The 24,717-nt window shown below is 42.6% G+C and overlaps 1 protein-coding gene and 1 long non-coding RNA gene across 2 annotated transcripts in view; one reads left to right on the top strand and one right to left on the bottom strand.

Annotated features, from left to right (window-relative positions):
- DDX10 (DEAD-box helicase 10) overlaps window positions 1-24,717 on the bottom strand; it is a 171,311-nt gene that overhangs the window by 17,708 nt on the left and 128,886 nt on the right.
- On the top strand, window positions 20,319-22,286 carry LOC309531105. Its single transcript, XR_014219081.1, has 3 exons — window positions 20,319-20,665; window positions 20,757-20,896; window positions 21,797-22,286. It is a non-coding gene; the product is annotated as an uncharacterized lncRNA (long non-coding RNA).

The following is a 24,717-nucleotide window of genomic DNA, read 5'->3' as shown; positions in this document are numbered from 1 at the left end:
CTTCAGTATGTTCTCCCATATCCTTACCCTTGTCCTCGGACTCAGAATACAAGTCCCCAACAGCACCTGAGCCTCCCCAACCTAGCAGGAGCTGATGGGTACAAAACCAGGTACGTGTCACTTAAAAACACACAGCTGGTTCCTGCAACAAGGCAAGGTCAACGACAATACATCCCTTGTCAGTGTAATAAGACTTCAAGCTCTTTGCTGAAGCAACATCTCTTTACAGCTGCACTGCGGGAAAGGCCTTAGCATAGCAACGGTCCCAAGGTTTAGCCCCTGATATTTTCACGTAGGGCTGGGAACACACTTTTCTCTGCAGAGCTGCTGCCAGTCAGTCTGGACCGTCCTGAGCTGTATGGGCCAAAGGCCCAACTCAGTGTAAAGCAACTTCCTATGTTCGCAGGAGAAAGGGTTCCAGCCAGCAGGACCCACAAGGAACTTCCGCTGGTTTTGACTTAATAAGACATATACTTAAAAAGATGCGACCTGGTAGGTAACCCTGCCTATCCAGGAGACATTCAAGAGGAGTGCGTCCACTTCCCCTGCAACCTTCAAACCTCAGCAGAACAAAATCTTCAAAAATTGAGCCAAAGGCTTCTGGGAGATGTAATAATTTATAATTCTGAATATACAGGCGTTCCCCCCATTTACACACGATCAACTCGAACACAACCGTGTATATGCACAGCACCAGGAAATAAATTGTTACACGCCTGTAGAACAAAAATATCTGTTTTACTATGGAGAAAAACAAGCTGACAAGATCAACCCTCAGAACATATTTGGACAAGAATTCCTGTATCTGAAATATGTGTGAGATCAAAGTCTTTGGTTTGCGTGTGACCTTCCTGAATCCCCAATAAGAAATGTATGAGCAGGAAGCATTGCTCACAGGGTTCCCTAAATGTTTCCATGGAATGCACTTGCCTGGACCACTTTAGCTTGAAAACCAAGCCCTCCATGGTTGTTCACAGCCACTATTGAAACGTCCCATTTGTGATTCCTCTAACAACCATAGTAAACTCTCACTTAGAGGTCATGTTGCATTTTTTCAGCCAGTATACAAACTGCTGCCAGAAAGCTGTTTTTGAGCATAGCATAGTCCACATATTACAGTTCTCCATGCAAATATGACCCTATTGTAATGTGTGACCCGTCCCCATATTTACAGAAGGTCACTTTCATCTCTCTCTTTTTAATGCAGGTATTAAAGTTGTCTCTACAGAATACGGTAGTCTATGAAACACCAATTTTTCATCTGCTAGCACATTACGTTTCCAAGCTGCTCATTCATTTGTCTCTTTATTACAGGAATACTTGACAAATCCTTATACTGTGTAAAGAGTGTAACTTATCTACAGCAAGCAAGATGAAATACATTCTGTGATTGATGACTTGTGTCTAGCTTTCATAAAAATAGGAAACAAGGCTTCTCAACTCCTAGAAGATTACATTTGGGGACAATGCGGATAAGAGTGATCAAACCAAAGGGCTGTTGAGGCTGCAGTTATTAATGCTATATATTATATTTCAAGTGTTATGCAATTGAAACATCTTAAATTAATTTAGTGAAAAGTAATGATATCTGATACAAGCCTTTGTTTGTTTTATTGTTCATATACCTTCCCTGTAGTTATCTGTCAAGTGTGCCAAGGAAATCTGTCACAGATGGAAAACAAGTAAATATTTGTCTCAATTTGGTAGGGGAAATGGAAAATGCAAACTATTATGTACCAGTCTGGCCTCTACCATTCTTTGGCCATCTGGGGCTATTTTCTCAGGTAGGTCTTGGAGAATACATTACATTGGTGCTCCACCATCTCCTTTGTACCATCACAACATCTAGGATGACCTGAAAGGTGCCTTCTCCACTATAAAGTAGACCAGTGTTTCCCAACCATGGCTTTCTAGCTGTTTTAGACTACAACTCTCATCATCCCTAGCTACCAAGACCAGTGGTCAGGGATGATGGGAATTTTAGCCTGAAAACAGCTGGAGACCCACAATTAGGAAACACTGCCATAGACACATCCATTCTGAACAGCAAGAGCACTTAAGTATGTATTTTCAGTAACTGTCCCACAACCTACGAGGCCACCTTATTCTACACATGCCCACTCAACCGCTTTGGTTGGCAGAATTGGCACTACTGAAGGTGGCCACATAATACCTGTTTCACATTTGTAAGATCTCGATCATTTAGGCTGACAGCGCTTACACTAGGGAACTTAAGACTGCCTATTGAGATTAAGCAGCTGCCTTCACTGTGCTCTTTTTAGAATAGGATGAACATCCAACAAATCAAATAAATACGCTCATGTCCTTGCACATGCAAACAGAACAAATATGAGACACTAAGGCAGGACCCATTTGGGGAACCCAACTCAGACCAGAGATCCCGTGAGTGTGATCTGTGTTAAACCAGCAGAGGTGCCATTTATTTTCAGGTTGGAATTATGCTTACTCCAACAGAATCCTGCACCAGGAATGCGGAAGAGCCAGGAGTGAAACTTACTTGTTTTTCTTTAGAGTCAGTTTATAAATACCATCCCAATGTAACTAGGCTTGCTTTTGTTTGTGCTCAGCAGAGAATGGTAACACACATAAGTATGATAACATGTGTAAAGCTTGGTTTCCGGAGATAAGCTCCATCTCACAAACGCGTCTAAATGAGATGTCTTCAACCTATTCAGTTGTTTGTTGTTTTTGTTGCTTTTAAAAATCTCAGTCATTTCCTGAAATATCTAGGTTGGACTACTTGTATAAGTGTGCGCATTACTAGCTAACAAGTAGCTTTGTTCTGAGTAATTGAGCTCGGAATTCTTTTCTTTTCTTATTTTACCAAAATGAAATAGTGTTCCCAAAAAGTTATTATCCATGCAGGAAAGAAAATACTGAGGTAAAAAACCTAACCATTTGTGGTTTACATGAGAACTCAACTGTAATCTCCAAAAGGCAGGAGGGCAGCATGAAATTATGATATATTTCCACCTAATTAATTCTCAGTATTAATCTGGATTTTACCATTAACTCAGATCTTATTATGTAGTGACTCTTTACTGCAGTTGAAAAGTGGGAGGCAGCCAAAACTGGAAAAAGACCAAACAAAATCCATCCTGAATGTTATCTTATATCGCTTTTTACTGTTGTTGTTCAACCCAAAGAAACAGTGTAGAGATTCAGCGACAGCTGGGGAAAAAAGGACAATTTAATAAGTGTCTGGGAGATTTAGATTTCCCAACAGAAAGTCACTTGGGAATTGAACCACATTTCAACATTGACTTGTTAAAGTCATCTCAAACATTTCTTACTTGAAACGGGTATATGTGGGCTGGTACAGGACTGTCAAAAAAAGAAAAGAATGCCCAAGTGGAAGTAAACAACAGCTTGGTTCTCTTGAATGTGGGATGAAATGATCATGGAATAGCTAACACCAGTGCTGTTTTTCTAGAAAAAGAGGTGCTGGCGCTCACCATGAACTTCTCCCTTGTTCTCCTGAGAGGTGTTGGACCTGAGCTCCAGTGAGCTAAGCTGGAAAAAAGCCTATTTAAGTTAACCAAAAAAAAAAAAAAAAGTTAAGCAAGCGAAAAACTCTTCCCCTCCCACAAAATGGGAAATATTCAGTATGGATCTTCTGAATAATCCAATACCTACCCAAAGTATTGTTTATATATTGTGACAAAGTAAAGAGGCGAGGGAGAGTTGTGTTTTCATCATCAGTTACTGAATGCCTATAATTTTGTTAATAACTATTCACCGAAAAAAATGTCTTTCCCCCCCCTCCTTTAAAAAATGAAATTGAACTTTCTAAAACTGGATGATGACGTGAAATTTATCTTGGAACTGCATGGACAAACACACTTGGGTGCTTAAACTAGACCAGGGGTCAGCAAACTTTTTCAGCAGGGGGCTGGTCCACTGTCCCTCGGAACTTGTAGGGGGCCGGACTATATTGGGGGGGGGGATGAACGCATTGCTATGCCCCACAAATAACCCAGAGATGCATTTTAAATAAAAGCACATATTCTACTCATGTAAAAACACGCTGATTCCCGGACTGTCCGCGGGCCGGATTTAGAAGGTGATTGGGCCGGATCCGGCCCCTGGGCCTTAGTTTGCCTACCCATGAACTAGACTATCAACTAGCCATGATAGCTATGCTCTACCTCTGCGGTCGGATGCAGCCAGTGGCGTAACGTGGGTTGTCAGCACCCGGGGCAAGGCAAGTAATTTGCGCCCCCTAACCCGTGGATTTGTGCCCCCTAACCCGTGGATTTGCGCCCCCTAACCCTAACCCCCAGATGTTGCGCCCGGTGCGGCCGGCCCCCCCTGCACCCCCCACGCTACGCCACTGGATGCAGCAGGGGAAGAGTGCCCTTGTGCTCCGGTCCTGCTTATGGGTTTCCTACAGGCATCTAGTTGGCCACAGGGTGCTGGACTAGATGGGCCAATGGCCTGATCCAGCAGCCTCGTCTTATGTTCTTAAGTAGTTACAAGAACAGATGCTGTTGTATGAACAACAGACTTGGCCTCAACAGATACGGTGCTTCTAGAGGGATGGTTCTGCACGTTTAGCATGCCTGATACATTGGGCTCATTAAAATAATAATAATAATTAAAATTCTTGTGCACCTGGAGGTCTCCCTCAACTCAATGGCTCTATTTGCATGCACTGCAAAGCCAAGGTGAATGGTTTAATTAAACTATAATGTGGCACAAACCACAAGTACATGCAACAGAAGTGCTTCCATTTTGCTCCTCCCTTCATTCAACCAGCAACAACAAACCATGTGTCTTAGCCAGCAACCAAACAAGCCACAATGCGAAGCCAAGGTGTGTGCTTGGTTTCCTGCATACAGCTTTGGCACGTCCTGGTTGCAACAGACCACACACATTAGCTTAAACTTACGTTAAAATGTGATTATCATTGTTAGTTCAATTTATTAACTGCCCATAATCTTAAGGTCCCAGGGCGGGTTACAACAATATAAAATACAACATTAAAAACAGACTTAAGAAACGCAACATTACTAAACATGTGACTGTGAATAACTGGGGTGGTCCTGAAAATATACAGCTCAGGGGTTAATGACCAGGGTAAAGAGATAAGTTTTCAGCATTTTCTAAAAATTGTATAGTGAAGTTGCCACTGTGGGGAGGAAGTTCTACAACTTAGAGGCGGCCACAGAGAATGTTTCTGTGGGGGTGCAACTACCAAGAGAACTCCCTCTGTCAATCTTGGCACCCAAGTGAAAAATAGGGCCAAAGCACTGTGCTGACTGCTACCAGCTGAGAAAGACTGGCAGAGTCAACAAGATGGCATGGCAGCAGAAGTCCCCTTCATGCATTAATCATATGCTGAAAGAGGCTGCAGGGTTACACTGAATATGCACCTTTCCAGCTAATAAGGATAACCTACAGGCATTTGGCACACTGCTCCATATATATATATATATATGAGAGAGAGAGAGCGCACATATGTGAGCAGCATGAATTTGTCAAGGGATGCTACAGCTCTTCATAGAATCATATAATTTTAGAGTTGAAAGGGACCACAAGAGTCATTTAGTCAAACCCCCTACAATTCAGGAATCTTTTGCCCAAAGTGGGTCCTGGGTCCATGGCCGTGAGATTAAGAGTCTCATGCTCTTCTGACTGAACTATCCCAGCAGCCTTCATATTATGCTGCACTGGGATAAATAGTAAATAGGAACTTGTAGCTCCTCTATCTATACTTTCCTAAGACATCCTGCCATATTGCTACATACAAGAAGCTTGATAAAGACATAGCACTGTGGTCAGATCTCATTTTCCCTGCATTATTTTTCAAACTGGATTTTTTTTATAGCACTGTTAAGAATGTGGTATGTTTGTATTTGGAGAATATGCAACTTTCCCTCTCCAGGATAATCATTATGTCAATTTCTCATACTTCCTCTCTATCCCCCAACCTTTTTCAATCCCAAAGCTTGCATTAGTTTGCATAAGAAATACTGGGGAAGATTTTGATTTGCCAAAGGATGTTTTATTTGGCAGCTACATATACAAATTGCAGACTGTAAGGTTTGGAAATAATGAGAACTGAAATGAAATAACCTTCCTGCATTTTAAACATGGCCGCTGAACTTAAGCAAAAACTAAATCTGGGGTAAACATTTATCCCTGGCACTGGCTCCTTTTATGTAGCAGCAATTCCGATGTCTGGAATAAAGTTGAGAACGTTTTAAAGCGGAGAATGTTTTAAAGATAACTTGTAATTTTATAAAGATCTGCACTATGCAAAAATAAACACCCTGGGATAAATCTGGTGAGCTTTTATCACCTAACCAGTGATAAGAAACCAAACAGGTGGAATTTCAGAAAGGTGGCACCTTGTCCTGGATCTTAGGCAAGTCAATCAAAAACTTGTGGGGTTTTTTTGGGGGGGGGGCAAAGCTCAACCATTTTGGTGGTTTCATTTTAAAAAACCTAACATGACTTTTTGAAATATGACAACCCTAACTTATTGGGCTCAATTTCACGTCTAAGGTTTTTCCCCCATAATTTTGTTTGATTTGCATTTGGTATAATGTTCATGAAATGAAGTACTAACAAGAATTCATTCAAAGCAACAGCAAGCTATTACTCGACTTTGGAACACATTTTTAAAAGAAAAGCCTGGCTAGCTTTTCAGACCCCCTTTAATTGAATAACTTTCTAAAGAAATGCCTGAAGCAACTGATATTATAGTCAAAGTCTTGGTTGTTCTGTTATCTTTTACTCCATGAAGACCCATTTATCCTAAATAGAACCCAATAAGGCAGACATGTATGTACAAAATGGTTTTTTTTAATGTGATCCTATGATGAATTTTTGCAGGTAGCTCTTAGAAATATTAAATAATCAATAATTTTTTTGGATTTTTTAATCATATTAATTTTTGATCACTATTAAAATTTTTAAATTTTATAACTTTAATTTAAAATTTAGTGTAAGTTTATTATGTGACAAAAGGGATGCGGGTGGGGCTGTGGGTTAAACCACAGAGCCTAGAACTTGCTGATCAGAAGGTCAGCGGTTTGAATCCCCGCGACGGGGTGAGCCCCCGTTCCTCGGTCCCTGCTCCTGCTAACCTAGCAGTTTGAAAGCACATCAAAGTGCAAGTAGATAAATAGGTACCGCTCCGGCGGGAAGGTAAACGGCGTTTCCGTGCGCTGCTCTGGTTCGCCAGAAGTGGCTTAGTCATGCTGGCCACATGACCCGGAAGCTGTACGCCGGCTCCCTCGGCCAATAAAGCGAGATGAGCGCCGCAACCCCAGAGTCGGCCACGACTGGACCTAATGGTCCGGGGTCCCTTTACCTTTACCTCATTATGTGACATATCATATGAAAGGCAATGAAGTCCTAAAGAGATTGGTGTTTTTAATTTTGACGTATCCTAATCATGGGCTGAGCTTGTAAAGTTTTTGCTTAGTCTGTCAAGACCAAAATTGTCATTTAAAAAAATAATCAAACCCTCATAACTCAAAAACGGGATGAAATAAAAAATTTATAATTTTAGATTTGCACTTAGTTTTGATCATTCAACAAGTGTACAGAATATCAAGAAAATTGGATGACATGAAGTAAAAAAAGTTGGATCACTTGATATGGAATGTCTGAATAGAAGAAATGGCAAGGACTGTACTTGTGAGAAAAAACTCCCTTTCCCCAAATATGCTAGGCAACCCAGTTTTCACTGAATGGTATTCCCTCCCCACTGTGAGGACATCATTGCGCTACTGGTACATAAAAAGACAGAGCACTCTAGGAACCAAAACAAAAAAAAAATCTTGTTACCGTTATGATCCATCAGTACTTTGTAATAAAACATTTTATGCCCAGCCTTCACCAATCTGCTGCCTTTCAGACGTTTTGGACTACAACTCTTTATTGGCACTAGTCAGTATAGCCTTGCTAAAAAAAATCCTTAAAGTACATAATATTTTTAGAAGGAATCCCCCCCCCTTGGAAAACTGCTGGAAATACATCGAGTCGCTGGAGTCAATTTGACGGCAAAAGTAACTTGTGTACCTTTCTCCTTGTTCAGAATATCTTTGTGGCAAAATGAACACTTTAAGTGATCAGTGGTAAAAAAAAAAAAAGAACCAGTCAGTTTTCTCACACATGAAAAATGGTCTCTTGCTGTAATCTAATGAACATCTATCTCCGCTACCCCTGAACGCATGAAACTCATCCCAGCGCCACACAATTTTTATTTCAGCAACTCAGAGACTTGCAATTAAAACAGAGATGAGGTTTTAATAGCAATTTCTCTCAATGGTAATTTTATTCTAGTAGATATGCTCATACAGACTGACCCAAGTACCCACCTTGTATAAAATTAACTAATATGGTGCGCTCAATCAGAAGAATTAACCATCATGGTGCAGTAAATTAGAAGAGGTTTTATAGCAGTGTAACTAGATTTGATCTAGGGCATTTACCTGCTGGAATCAAATTATTTTTGCCAGGAACTGTGTTTCCTTATTGTTTTTAATTAACTGTTATTTTATTATTCAACTTGCTTGGGTGCTTTCTATTAGTGTCTGCATAACAAAAGTCACACATTTATTTTGTCAGGAGGACAGTTTGCTATTTTTTAGTTGCACTTTCCTTAATTATGTGCTAACAACATTGCATAGGAAGATGGAAAGATTTTAAAGTATATTCTCTTCATTGGAAATGCATGATTTTCAGAGAGAAGATAAGCACAACATTGTTGAAAACACGTCCTATGTTGATACAGAAAAGCCTGGTTTTACAATTACTATTCATACCGAGCAATGATTTTTCTTAAGCTGATATTTAGACTTAAGGGCAATCACAAAATGATAAGAGAAAAACCTTGGAAATCTCACTCCAACGTGAGCACTTTCATATTCCATCTATTTTTTCTTTAGGAGGTGGTTCAACTGCTCTGTGCCATTTCAACACTCCACACACCCAAATCTCCACTCTTGTTGGTCATTTTCACTAAAATGGCATTTAAGGTCAATTAGATGTCAATGAAAGTGCATAGGGGGTAAATTAGAACAGAAAACAACCTAGGCAAGGTTTCATTGAAAGGGTCTAAATAATTTCAGCCTACAACACAGCAGCTCATAAAAACACAAGAAGCTGCCATAATTATACTGAGTAAGACCATTGGGTGAATAGGCAATCACTGCAAGTTCAAACAACATGAGCATATATATATATAAAATTTGGGTTTTTCTTCCCAATATGCATCACATTACACTTGTTTAAACTGAATTGTATTTGCCGTTTTACTGCATTTTTACCATTTTTTGGAAAGAGCTTTTTGATGCGCCTCATTATCTATTCCTTTTTTTAAACCACCACGAACAACCATCTCACTGCTTACCCCTAACTCTAGATCATTTATGAAAAAGTTAGAATGGATAGATCCCAATGCTGATTCTTGGGATCTATCCATTCTACTTCCTGCTTCCCACTTCCTGCTTCCCTGCATTGGGAGAGATGCCCCAACACCTGTGGACGCAGATGGCTGTAAAACTGGCAAAGCCAGGTATCCCAGGTATTATTTAGTTCTAGAATTACATAGGAAATGGAATGGATGCCTGTGATCAAATATTCTCCCACATACGCCAAAGAAATGGGCAGAAATCCCTATGATATATAAACTAGTCACTTCAGCGGGCAGAGAAAGAAAGTTTGCAAAGGTAATCAATGTCTGAAGTTTCAATATATATATATTTTTACTTTTAGCAATTAGACTTTATAAAATTACAGAGGAGTGGAAAGGCCCATCTAGAATTATGTCAAATATAGTTTCTGGGAAAGAAGCCAAGGCTACCCCCGAGCAAAGGCAGTGTTGCCGCTACTTACCATTTTGGTTTAATTGCATTGTAATGCTAGATTCAACAATAAGATTGGGGGCCATTTTAATTTAATGCACAGGAAACTGTTAGTACCAATTTTATCTGTAACAATTGCCAGAATTACATAAACATTATTATTCTAGCATGGAAACAAAACCCTCAAGTTGACACACGGCATCATTTATGCATGGAGAATCTACTGGGAGCTACGTTACAAATATTTTTATGCTTTTGCCAAAGGTGACACAAAGCCACAGACATACTATTTCAGGAAGGGTTCTGCTTTATCAAAGGGGAAAGCCCAGCAGAAGTTCAAAGTACACAAGTGGAGAGTGATATACCTTAGTCCAGGGGGCCAAATCAAGGCCTAGCCTGCCTATACCATTAAACAACCATAATTTTATTTTATGTTGTGTTTGTGTGTGCAGAGGACAGCCCTGTGCAGGAGACAGATGGTAGGCTGTTATTGTACAATGCCTTGAGTCTTCCACAGGCAGAAAGGCAATAAATAAGCTTTGTAAGTAAATAAATAATACACAGAGTGAAACACGGAGAGTAATTCTGGTAGATCAATTTGTATCATTGTTGTCTGACCATATTAAATTGATTGGTTTAACTGAAACGCTTGACATAACTGAAGGCTCTGTGTAGATTTCTGATAATGAAACAAAATTGGAGAAAACAGCCCTGAACTTCTCTTCATGAGAGGAAATTTTTCAGTTAGCACTGAGTCACAGTAAACCTACAAGTTTTTTGGTTTCCACATGCAACCCGGAAACATAAACCTCTTAAGGAGGGCCCAAATTTCTGTGCTGAGCAGAGAAAGAGACCTAATAAAGACATGCCTGTTCTCTGACATGTGCTGAGTGAAGCCATTGGTTTTTTTAAAAAAAATTATTAAGGTACATACATCATAAATTATGTACAGTCATACCTTGGATCCCAAACGCCTTGCAAGTCTAACATTTTGGCTCCCGGACGCCGCAAACTCGGAAGTGAGTGTTCCGGTTTGTGAACGTTCTTTGGAACCCAAATGTCCGATGTGGCTTCCAATTGGGTGCAGGAGCTCCTTCAGCCAATCGGAAGCCAAGCCTTGGTTTCTGAACGTTTTGGAAGTCGAACAGACTTCCGGAACGGATTCCGTTCAACTTCCGAGGTTCCACTGTGCTACATTTTGCATCATTCAGTTGCAATTCCCTCAATGAACCCTGGGGTCTTTGTAAGTTCTGTTTCCACCTGTATATTGATTTCCATGAAATCTGAACCCCCAAAAGCTTGGAAACATGACCACTCAAAGTAAATCCACAGCTCCAACCAACACTACAATGATTTTTTAATATGCTATTAGAGCTGCATCCAGGGCTGTTTTAACCGTTGGTGCTAGGGGTGCACGGCACCTGGGTGCCAGACTCTCAGGGGTGCCAGGCCGAGAGTCCGGGGCCAAGCATTGGAGTCTGGGAAAGAGCCGCCGACAGCCGAGCGGAGCAGAGCCCATAGGCACACCGCAGGCTCTTCTACTGCGAACGGCTCTTCCCCGGACTCCCAACACTCACCCCCAAACTCGTGCCAAGCCGCCCGCAGCAAAAGAGCCTGTGGCACTCCAATGGGCTCTGCTCTGCTCTGCTGTCAGCTCTTGCCCCAGCTGCATGGCGGCTAACTGTTTCAGTGCCACGCCTGGAGTGCCGTGTAATGCTGGGGGCGCTACGCGACACATCCTGTTGCATGCGCCGAGCTGTGGGTTCCTTTGGTGGCTTTTCTGCTGTTGGCGCATGCTCCCAGCACCGCCCAATGTGGGGTGCCAGCACAGAACAATGGGGAATGTGCACCAACAGCGCCTATGGAAGCAACAAATCCAGCGAAACATGAGGACGCAGATACTGTCTGGAGATCTTTCCTCCGCTGCGGCTTGCATTCCCATCGTTCCCCGGGCACTGCGTGCATAGCCGAAACCGCCGCCATGCAGTGGGGGGGGGCAGTGGGTGGACAGCACGGCAACTGTACCACCCGACATTTTTTCGTCATCCCCCAACATGGAACCTGCATCCACCTTCATACGCCCCTGTGTGTGTTGCGCTGGCACCCCCTTTGGTTGGCGCTGTGAGTCCCTGCATCCCGCAAAAGGTCAACAACTTTGCCCCCCCAAAAGGTCGACACCTCTGGGCAACCTAGGGGCGCCGGGTGGATCTTTGCACCCCGGAGCCGCATAAGCTTAAAACAGCCCTGGCTGCACCATTTCACAATGTTTGCAGTTTGCTTAAAAGGTGAATTGCTGAGGGAGGAGCATGAAATGCAGAGGAAATCTTAGCTGTCATTGTGAACAATATGTCATTTTTATTCATATATATATATATATATATATATATATATATATATATATATATATATATATGCTTTCGTAGATTTTCACGGGTACAGGAATGCAGGTTTTGGTGTCTTCGGGTGTCTTCCCGTGTAAGAGTCGGGGTGTCTGTGCGACGTTTCGACGAGGTCTCACTCGTCATCTTCAGGCTGGTGCTTTCGGCTTCTTGTTACTGGAACAGAGCAGAGTCTGGTGTTTGAGTTCCTATAAATACTGTTGAGGGGTGTGGTGTATAGCCTCCAACGTTCTGGGCAGAGAGGAAGTTCCTAGATTAGTGTGCCTTTTCTTCTTTTGTTCCTTAATTACTTGAGGGATATCTTGGGTGATTTCATGAGTGATATTCTGAATACCACTGGGTGGGTCATTAAGTGTAGATTAGTTGCTAAAGCTTTCGTGTCTTGACCTCTTGAGCTTGTGAAGAGTTTTTCTGAGAAGATGGCTGTGCTGCATTTAGTTGTGCTCTGGCTTGGCTTCGTGTATAGGGGCGAGCTGTGGTTTTGTGCCTTGTGCCAGCCAGATCTGTGTAGGGATTGCAGGGGGGTGCAGCATCCGGAGGTGCCACTATAGTTTGGCTACTGGATGGAGTCTGTAATATGTCTGTGGAGAGGGTCTGGGTTTGGGTCTGGTGTGGTTGATTGGTGACGGCGTTCTGTGTGCCTATGGTTCTGGTGTCGGTTTTTGTGGGGAGGGCTAATTTCCAGATGTCTGGCAGGCGGGACGTGTCGTCACGCTTGTTCATGTTGTGAGGGTGTTTCTCTATCTCGATGGCTTCCATGATTATTCTCTTGTGGTGATGTTCCATGTTAAAGAGCAATTTGGAATCTGCAAAATTAATTTCGTGTCCTGTTTCTTTCATGTGTTGGAAAAGAGAGGAAGTTTTTTCTTCTTTTTTGACGGCATTCTTGTGTTCTGCGATACGTGCATTTATATATATATGCAGGTTTTGGTGTCTTCGGGTGTCTTCCCGTGTAAGAGTCGGGGTGTCTGGGCGACGTTTCGACGAGGTCTCACTCGTCATCTTCAGGCTGGTGCTTTCGGCTTCTTGTTACTGGAACAGAGCAGAATCTGGTGTTTGAGTTCCTATAAATACTGTTGAGGGGTGTGGTGTATAGCCTCCAACGTTCTGGGCAGAGAGGAAGTTCCTAGATTAGTGTGCCTTTTCTTCTTTTGTTCCTTAATTACTTGAGGGATATCTTGAGTGATTTCATGAGTGATATTCTGAATACCACTGGGTGGGTCATTAAGTGTAGATTAGTTGCTAAAGCTTTCGTGTCTTGACCTCTTGAGCTTGTGAAGAGTTTTTTTGAGAAGATGGCTGTGCTGCATTTAGTTGTGCTCTGGCTTGGCTTCGTGTATAGGGGCGAGCTGTGATTTTGTGCCTTGTGCCAGCCAGATCTGTGTAGGGATTGCAGGGGGGTGCAGCATCCGGAGGTGCCACTATAGTTTGGCTACTGGATGGAGTCTGTAATATGTCTGTGGAGAGGGTCTGGGTTTGGGTCTGGTGTGGTTGATTGGTGACGGCGTTCTGTGTGCCTCTGGTTCTGGTGTCGGTTTTTGTGGGGAGGGCTAATTTCCAGATGTCTGGCAGGCGGGACGTGTCGTCACGCTTGTTCATGTTGTGAGGGTGTTTCTCTATCTCGATCACTCAAGATATCCCTCAAGTAATTAAGGAACAAAAGAAGAAAAGGCACACTAATCTAGGAACTTCCTCTCTGCCTAGAACGTTGGAGGCTATACACCACACCCCTCAACAGTATTTATAGGAACTCAAACACCAGATTCTGCTCTGTTCCAGTAACAAGAAGCCGAAAGCACCAGCCTGAAGATGACGAGTGAGACCTCGTCGAAACGTCGCCCAGACACCCCGACTCTTACACGGGAAGACACCCGAAGACACCAAAACCTGCATTCCTGTACCCGTGAAAATCTACGAAAGCACATATATATATATATACACACACACACACACACACACACACATATATATATATATATATGCTTTCGTAGATTTTCACGGGTACAGGAATGCAGGTTTTGGTGTCTTCGGGTGTCTTCCCGTGTAAGAGTCGGGGTGTCTGGGCGACGTTTCGACGAGGTCTCACTCGTCATCTTCAGGCTGGTGCTTTCGGCTTCTTGTTAATGCATTACAGAATAATAGGACTGCTTGCCAGTGTAAAAGAGAAAGTGAAATGGGCGGCCATCTTTGTCCCACTGGATTGCTCTTTGCTTTGGAAACATTTCTTCGGGATGCTTCATTACAGGTCTGGCCCTTTTGTCAAATATGGTAGTGGCGGCGGTTGGGCGCTTGCTGCTCGGGAGCCATGCGTGGAGCGGGGCGGTGAGGACGGGGAAGCGGTTGGCGGGGCCGAAGACATTAAGACTGATCTGCACTACCACAACAGTGCAGAGGAAAAATGTTGCTGCTTCAGGACCTGAAAAGTACACAGAAGCTTTTATCAAAAAACAGACTGAAGATTTCAACATAGGAAAGAGACATTTAGCCAACATGATGGGAGAAGATCCAGAAACTTTTACCCAAGAGGATATTGATAAAGCTATTGCCTATCTCTTTCCTTCTGGTCTGTTTGACAAAAGGGCCAGACCTGTAATGAAGCATCCCGAAGAAATGTTTCCAAAGCAAAGAGCAATCCAGTGGGACAAAGATGGCCGCCCATTTCACTTTCTCTTTTACACTGGCAAGCAGTCCTATTATTCTGTAATGCATTAACAAGAAGCCGAAAGCACCAGCCTGAAGATGACGAGTGAGACCTCGTCGAAACGTCGCCCAGACACCCCGACTCTTACACGGGAAGACACCCGAAGACACCAAAACCTGCATATATATATATATATATATATATGTGTGTGTGTGTGTGTGTGTGTGTTATGGAATGTTAACTGCTAGAATAAGGAAATCCCCATGTGAGAGAAATCCCATCTATTTGAATGGAATCTATTTTCATACAATTATGCTTAGATTTACATCCTCAATCTAATCATTTTTGTCCGACTTAGGCTTGCTCATAGATAGCTAAGAAGCATTTATTTCTTCTTAGCTTTTCTTTTTTTGCAGCTGTGAGATGGGTCTTCCTCCTTTCACTAAAATTTGAAAGATGTGATTGATCTCTCCATACCCATGCTTCAGCACCAAACAGCTGTTTAGAAGTAACAGAAGATATAAGAATCAATGGGGGAAACTCAACCATACTTCTGTGGGTCAACCGTAAGTTGGAATGAATAAACTTGCCTGGTGCAGGTCACTTTGACATACTAAATTAGAGCTTTCCAAACTTTTCATGCTGATGACACACTTTTTAGACCTGCATCATTTCATGACACAGTAATTGAGTTTTACTAGCAAACCCGAAGTAGAACTAAGCCCTTTCCAGCCCCAGGAGCAGTGCGGGGAGGGTTCGCGCGGCACACCTACACACTGCAGCCAGCACACTAACGTGTCGTGACACACAGTTTGGAAAGCTCTGCACTAAATCATCAGTAATGCAAGGAGAAGAGAAACAGATTCAATAAGAACAGTGAGATGCATGACTATTCTGGTACACGTGAACGTACTGAACACATGTACAATGCGCACAAATAAAGATTTGCAGACCTAATAAGCAAAGCAGTCGGTCATGTTTACTGAACAGCACCAAACTTTATTAACCGTGCCACACTCTTCCTTAGAAGCTTAGCAAACAGAAATGTATGTTGGTAAAAGCACTGTCAGGCATCACCTCTCATATTCTGAAAACACCCAAGCCCAAAGTTCCCAAGGACCCAGTGACATTGAAAACTGTAATGTGTGGATTAATCACTTCAGAGATTCAGCCCTAGCATCCTAGGGACGGGTTCCCACAATAACCACTGCTCATTTTTCAAGCTCTATTAACATGCTATAGCAATTGATGTGAACACAACCTTCCCCCTCAAAAATGTGTTGCTAGATTGCACCTGTAGCACCATTTTGGGACTTGTGAAATAGGAGTTTGTAGCACATGTATATATGGGAAGACTCCATATTGTCCTCCCATTAAAAAAATTATCTCTCCCCGCACCCCCTCCCCCATCCAGTCACTTAGCAAATAAAATGCAAGCCTGGTGTGCAGCGAGAGAGACACCTTATAGTTCAACTAGGCTATTAGTTGGTTTGATGTAGCAGACAGGAGTTGCATCAGTATAGAGGTGAGAATTGCCTTTCCGCTCCATTCCTTCCTTCCCATTTCATTGTCAATAGCACGCAACTCAAACATTGTAATTAAACCCACAGAAGTTGGTCTAGTAAAAAGTTGCTATCACATTAACTATACTTTTCTTCATGAACAGCAAAACATTAAAGCCAAACACAGCACATTTTTAAAAGGTTTCTGAATAGATTTTATGAGCAGTAACATTTGTAATTGGACAGACTGTCTGAGTTTTTGGTGGATAGTTTTTTTATATATATAAAAAAAATCACAATGCAGTCATCAGCAGAGTAGCCAACACTGTCTGGCTAGCTACCAACATCCAGATTTTAATATGAATGGTTTATGACTCAGCTACACTGGCTAATTGTTTTATTTTTATATTTATTTTTAGACCTGCAGGATTATGCAAGATGGTGTATTTCACCCTTTATTAGTTACAGTAAAAAGTGACAAATATTAACAGCTTACACAATAGCAGTCTCCATTCATAACTAATTTTCATATGGTGACATAGCCAGTATTGTGTAGCAATTACCTAGTCAGTCTAAGACTAGGAAAAGAGGTGGTCCAGACAAAGGACAAGATGGGGGTGGGTGGGTGTACACACACACGCATACACAAATCTATGTACAAAAATTGACCAGACTTGCAGTTAATCCTTATTTCAGCACTGGAGATATGATAGATCTTTCACTGCACTCGAGGGAGATTACCTCCTTAGCTTGGGGCAGGGACCCTCAAGTCTGAGGGACAAATGTGGCCCCTCCAGGTCTATCTGGCCCTCACCACTTTTCCTAGATTACCATTCCTCTCCCCAGGCTCTGGGGGGGTTGAAGGGGACTGGAGTCCAACAGTACCTGGAGGGCCATAGAAGATAGGTAGCCGTGTTGGTCTGTCATAGTCAAAATAAAAAAAAATTCCTTCCATTATCTGAAGAAGTGTGCATGCACACGAAAGCTCATACCAAGAACTAACTTAGTTGGTCTTTAAGGTGCTACAGGAAGGAATTTTTTTTATTTTGGAGGGCCATAGGTTCCTCATGCCTGGCTTAGGTGATAAATCACAACCAAGTTGGAGAGGAACATTGGGAGAGAATTATCTCTGGTTAAACATTGCATTAGTCTGTAACAGTGCTCATTTGTCTTTTTATCTCCTATACGCAGATAATAATCTTCTGTCAAATTTACTAGTTGGCTTATATGAAGAGATATCATGCCAAGAATTTTGAATTATTTTGATAACGTCTCAGACCATTCTAACATTTATACAGGTTTACATTTATCTTCTTAATTCCCTTTTGTATTCCTACCAAGATGGCTTTCAGAAATTTAATTCACCAGAAAGACTGACAGTCAAATGCAATTAGCAATGTGCAAGAATATGAAAAATATTAAGTGAAGGTTACTTGGAAAGGCAATGTTTAATTAATGGCACTGGGAATTGTCTTTCAAATGCATATGAAAAAATACAATATAGCATATTTTCCTGAGCAGACTTGGAACTATACAGCCTTTTCATGCATTTCTTATAAAGAAGTCATATCCCAGACCCTTTGAATCTTAGCTGATTAACTCTGCAGGGTGGACTTTCAGTTAGGACAAAACTGTTCTAAGCAGCACATTGCAAATAAAATAAAACAGATCTTTAAATCATTTTCAACCACCAACAGTACATGTACGTACAGAGAACCACCCAAACTCTGCCACTACCATTAGGCCATATTTCTTTAACTTCAAAAATATTCTGTTTTATGCCCCAAAACAACTTCAGTGGCAGCAGATCAACCTGGCAGGGGGAAGGGGGTTGTAGCGCAATCCCTGTCATCTCTAGGAAATGCTGGGGTAAGTCCCTGATGAAAACCCCAGAGACCTGCTGCTCATCAGTGTAAAGGTAAAGGGACCCCTGACCATTAGGTCCAGTCATGGCCAACTCTGGGGTTGCGGCGCTCATCTCGCGTTTTTGACCGAGGTAGCCGGCATACAGCTTCCAGGTCATGTGGCCAGCATGACGAAGCCGCTTCTGGCAAACCAGAGCAGCACACAGAAACACCATTTACCTTCCCGCCGGAGCGGTACCTATTTATCTACTTGCACTTTGAAGTGCTTTTGAACTGCTAGGTGGGCAGGAGCAGGGACCGAGCAAAGGGGGCTCACCCCGTCGCGGGGATTCGAACCGCCGACCTCCTGATCAGCAAGTCCTAGGCCTACAGCGCCACCCGCATCCCGCTCATCAGTGTAGATCTTACTAAATTAGATGTACCAATGGACTGACTTCATATAAGGCAGCTTCCTATACCCTTAAGGGCAATAAAGATGACACAGGACAGCATTCACTGCAGCTCTGTATATTAAGAGGGAACTAGGCAGGTAAGAACCAGAAAAGCCAAAATATTTATCTGCCTCAAACCATGAAGGGGCGTGAGAATCTCTAACCAATTTTATTCCATACATTTCACTTTTCCCTCCTTAATTCGAGGTTTTTTAAACAGAGTGTCAGGGGATGGTTAGCTGCTTGTGCTTAAAATTGTGCCCCTTCAGAGTTTGTGCGACCCCACAAACCTCTGTGTGTGACAGAGCTCCTCAGACATGTCTGCTCTAGTCACTAGTAGAGTCTGACAGTGGCTGTCTGCGGAAGCGCTTCCAGCAAAGAAGTTCCTTAACGGAAACGCGTCTCCTGGACTCACGACGTGGCAGCTTCCGGCGCAGCATGGGTCTCCCTGCAGTTGCTTCTGACACCTCCCCGCTATTTTCGCTCGAAGTGTCTCTCACCCCTTTCTCTCCCCTGCTGCTTCCTGCCTGGGCTGCTGCGTCTCTCTCAGCATTACTGAGATCCTCCTCCAGAGACCCCGCGCTCCCCCTGCTGGTCCCTGCTTTGGCTGTTGACTCTCTCCCAGTCTCTGGGAGCCTTACCACTTCCCTTTCCTCCGATGTCAGTTCCCTGACACAGAGGTTGGAGGGGCATCTATCAGGGATGTTGGACTGGATGAATGCTACAATTCTATGATATTCCATATGGCGTATCCATTCTATGAAAAGCAGCAGAAAAGGTTACAATAGTTTTCACTTGTAAAATATGTGTTAGTGAGTCATAGGCATCACCTGACAAAACTAAGTTCTACGCAAATACTTATTTTTAGTTTTGAGTAGCATTAGCAATTCCAAATCATGGAAACTGGGGAACTTTGCATTTTTATTTTTAGTCGTTTCCTATCATGACGGTATGTGACTCTATTTAAGGATATTGCTCACCTCAAGGGAAGGTGCCTCCACCAAGCTGCATGTGTGTTATGTTGCTCGTGCACATTGCCTTAGTGAACTTAGGAGCACCAGAAAGGAGAGGTGTTCTCCTTGGCGGCTCTCATCTTTTGAGGGTGATAATATTGTGAAAAGGTCTACCTATGTTGAGTGCTGAAAGAAAAACTATATGGAAATTATTTCAAAGGCATCTCCTCTATATGTAAAAAAGAAAGCACTCAATATATATATATTACATGACAAAGAGGTGCAAGGGGGGCTGGTTTTAAGAATGAAACAACAGTGTAAGTGACACGCTATACAGCTGGTTCAGTGGTCACATTTGCACCACTGCTTAGGAACAATATTAAGAAGCATCAGTGGGAGACATTATTTTTGTCCTGGGCTGAGCATGTGCTCATCAGTACCTGTACAACAACAACAACAACAACAGGCAGTATTCAACTAAATAATTGTGTGAGTGGGACCTGAAAACAACTCAGATGTCCAAGGCAAGGGTAACCAGGTGCATCTTCACCTTAAGGTGGAAACTATATAATGAAGGTGCTAGACATATGTACCATTGTGGGGAAGGAATTCCACAACCTAGGAGATTCCACTCCCCGGCTACCGCCATTCCTGAACTTCTGGTGGTGGTGGAACTGCCAAGAGAGCTCCCTCTACTAATATTAGGATAATCTTCACCTTCCTGAGCTACTATTTTGCCCTCGGCTCTGACTGGTGGATCTCAGGATCTGATTGGTTTTTTTTTAAAAAAAAGTAGATCCCGCAAGCCCAAAGTCTGCCTACTTGTGTTTAAGAATGCAGGAACCACCATGATGTGCTGAGTAGAGGCTCCTCCACAGAACGGTTAACACAGAATGTGTGCCCTGAATACAGAATGTTTGAAGAGCCCCAGCCAAATTCAACAGGCCTTCCTCTGCCTGCATATCTTATTGTTATTTACATGGCCCTGACATGGAGATGACAGCAAAAGCTGCCAGCCAAACAGCCCACTGGGTGTGGGGGGGGGGCTTAATTACTGTTGGGGTGATCAGTCTCAGAAAGAGCCAACTTAAGATCCATTTTCTCCAATCTTGAACTGATGCAGGTTTCGGCTACATATCATAAGCCAGAAGGCACCCCAGCTGCGTAAAACCTGCAGGCTTAGGAAGAGAGCAATCAAAAGCATATCTTCAGAGGAGAAATACAAAACATGCGAGTGACACATTATCTTTAGAAATTCTAATCGTAAGTCAAGAAAAACATGACAGGGCAGCCGAACTCTTCCATCTGTTCCCTCCTAAAAGGGCTGATGGGGGGATGTGAGGTAATTGAGTTTTGTAAGGTAGCGAGTCATCTACAAATTTAATATAACAACTGAGACTGTTCCATTCGGAAGCATATGGCTGTTTAATCAAAAACAAAAAAAGTTGTGACTCAAAGCAGTTTAGCTGCTTAGAAATGTATTTGAAGGAAACCAAACAGCCAGGGGTATTATGTTTCCAAATAAGCAGATGCCACTTTTCCATTGAAAAACAAATAGTACGTCAGTGAACTCTGCCATATATTCTGACTCTAAGAGAAAACCAAGGGGGTGGGGGTTCCCTGCTAAGATTGCTTACAAACTACATTCATTACCCTCCCCGGCAAATAAAATGAAAAATGATGGTGGAGGTTTGGATTACAGGTTACTGGTTGTAGACTGGCAGGTATTATGCTTTGGCCTACCCTCAAAATTTGTCTACTATTACTACTACCCAAATGTCTAGTGGTCAGGGTGTGGAAGATGGGCCTGTAGGCATTTGTGGCAATTACTTGCAGAATCTGGACCGGGGGTAGGGGGGGGACACATGACCAAAACAACTAATGCCAGGGGGGGACAGCAAAAATAGCCCTCACTGCAAATGTACCCCATTTAAAAGACTCAGAAAGCAGTATTTAAAAACGAACATTGTATGTTCCTCCCCCCTCCCCGTATCGCACAATCAACATTCATTACTGAGATAATGATACTGTGTGAGAGCTTTTAAAAAGAAACTTAATGTTCTTTATGGATTTCCATCCCAAAGAGCAGCTAAATGGTAAATCAATTGTATAAGCATGAGTTGACTCAGGCTACAATTAGTGATCATTATTTCTTGTCTATAGGTGATCTGCTTTGCTGACACAACTTCAAACGGTCCTGCACAAACAACCAGTCATTTATGTCAAAGAAGCTCACAAGAGTACCCGTATTTAATGATGATGCAGTACAGATATGCAAACAACTTCGCCATTCATAAGGAAAGGAGATGGGCAGGAAGACCACTGAAAACAGAATGCGCTATATTAACAATGGAACACCCAGCGAAAAGCTCACAAACGGTAGAAAGAGGGGACAAGGACAGGTCTTACCTCAATCCCACCTCATATTTCATGCTTGCACCCATTGCAGCTTAAGATGATTTACCTCTTTAAGGAGCTCTGCACCAAGCAGTGAGCACCACAGCCTTAGAAGAACATGTAAAAAATTATTCAGCTGTTTATACCAACTAGAAGAAGGGAAGCGATGGATGGATTTACTGCGTACTAATTATAATTGTAACAGTTTCTTTTTTTGTTACAAAAACACTGCTTTAAAAATCTGCCTTCATCACAATTTGTAGTTTATTAAGGAGTCATTTTATGCACCAGACACTTTTATTGGTGGGGGGATAAGCTCCCAACCCACTTTACAAGCTGAAGCAGGACAGTCTAGAAAGAGCTCGCCATATAATTCTGCTGATTGTATAGCTCACCTCTGAAAGGAAAGAATGTCTCAAGAAAAAGCATTATCCAGAGAGAGGGGGGAGGGAGGGAGAGAGAGAACACTGATGGATCGGACAAAAGAGGTCCAAAAACAAAAAAGGTTTTGGTGAGTGTTACATACTGTAGGTGAATTTGAAGTTTTGAGCAATAGGTTACAGTGCATACCTAGCTGTAACTACTCAGAAGTAACTCCTACTGAATTCAGTGGGGCTTACTCCCAGGTAAGTGGTGTTAAGACTGCAACCTTAATAAATCTTCAACAAAATCTTCTGAGGGTTTCCCAAGTTCTGGGTCTCTTGTTCTATACTTAGGCACTAAACCGCTGTGATTGAACCACCAAGCAGTTGCGTACCAATTCTTCTTGAATGGGGCATAATGGTGAAGAAACGAGGGTGTTTTGTGCTTTCAAAATCTTTGAAACAACCCTAACGTATTTCAAAAGGAGAAGCTTGAAGGTTCAGCAGCAAACCCTTCCAGCAGCTGGAATCTTAATGATCCTCACAGCCTCAATTAAATTGAATAATCGTTCCTAAAATAATTAACCAACACAGAAACAATGTTTTTCTGATTGCTGATTGTAACTATTATTATTTTTTTCTGAGGCATCGATGATGGCATAGGGAGGCGTGCTGGCAGTAGGTCACGTAGAAATGTAAGCCACAAACAACTTTGGGGTAGGAGGGAAAAGAGCAGTAAGCAGAGTGTTCTGCTTTAAAACTTGAAGGCTCTTTGATCTACAAAACTGCTGAACACAGCCAAAGAAAAATAGCTAGAGAGGAGAGATAGTGAGGCTCATTCAAGGCGCGTTAATTCTCAAATCCTCTCTTGGACTTCACTGAAAGATTTAGAGCTTGGATTCTTAAGGCTGCTAAATAAAGCTCCCCCAAAGACGGCTTTGCTCAATAGCCACAGATCTGACCAGCAGCTGGAGAGAGCGGGGGAGAAGGGTCTTGCTCTTTCAAGGACAAGACCACTTGCAGCCCTTTTCAGACAACCTTAATTGGGAGTACTGAACTATGGCAACCATCAGGTTGTGTACCAATTCTGTGTACATCATGGCAACCAGACTCACCAACAACCTACATGCATTCAGCTATCTGTGTAAACTAGGAATGGGAAATCTGTGCCTCTGTCACACACACACCCCCAATGTTGCTGGACTCAGTACTTGACCAATGGCTATGTACTTGCTGTGGCTGATGCAAGTTGGAGGTCACAGGTCTCCCATCCTCGTAAACAGAATCTACATATGCATACACAGATAGGATCAGCTGGGCCATTTCAATAGATGCTTGTTGGTCAGGGCTAACAGCCATGATAATCACACCCACCCACATTAGTCATCTGAAATGGGCTAATGACAACTAGGACCACTCTCCCTTTGTTCAGGCAGATTTGCCTCCGTTTTCTAGGGGCCGGTGTCATTAGGATAATCCCCCACCCCAAGCAAAATGGAAGATAATGGGTTTAGAGTTGTGGCATGGCGAGGCTCCCCCTTTCTTCCAACTCTTTTTTCATAAAATAATAAAATAAAAACATTTTCAAAGCTGCTGGATTTGTATCCAAAGTACTACTATGTCAATGCTCTGCCAAAGCAAGGATTTTTGCTTGCACGATGGAATGTTCTTCCCCTTTCCTCCTTTAAATTTTCCAAACCTCTGGAGCAGATTTGGAGTGGGTGCAGGGCATGCACGAGAGTTTATGTGAACAGTCCTGTTACACAAGTGGAAATCCGTGTACTGACAGGACATGCTGATACCACACACGACTGCCACTGTGGAGCTTTGGACGCTATCATTATTTCTGGGTGCTAGAACCTTCCCATCCAAAACAATTTCAGAACATGAATTGTGAGCCCCTGGAGCAGAATCAAAATGGCTTCCCCCAGTTTTCCACCTGTAAACTGGTGGTGATCATTTTCACCCAAGCTAACCTTCTTCCCATTCATTCCTTTGATCCTTGAGCAGAAGTGGGATGGGGCAGTGCAGACTATGTCCAAACAGAACTTGCTATGATCAGGGAAGAAGACCTTACACCTTCCATGTGAGAGATGGACTACTACAAAGCAGTCCTGAAGGTTGGTAGCCAACCTTGATGAACTTTTAAAACATAGAATCATAGAATCATAGAGTTGGAAGAGACCACAAGGGCCATAGAGTCCAACCCCCTGCCAAGCAGGAAACACCATCAGAGCACTCCTGACATATGACACAAACACATACACACAGTAGTTTCTCAGGCCAACGAGTACTGAAAATTTTAAATAAACAGAAGCCACTTGA

This window comes from Podarcis vaucheri, assembly GCF_965113315.1.
Source record: "Podarcis vaucheri genome assembly, chromosome: 4".
NCBI classification, from domain to species: domain Eukaryota; kingdom Metazoa; phylum Chordata; class Lepidosauria; order Squamata; family Lacertidae; genus Podarcis; species Podarcis vaucheri.
This window is presented reverse-complemented; position numbering and strand designations above follow the sequence as displayed.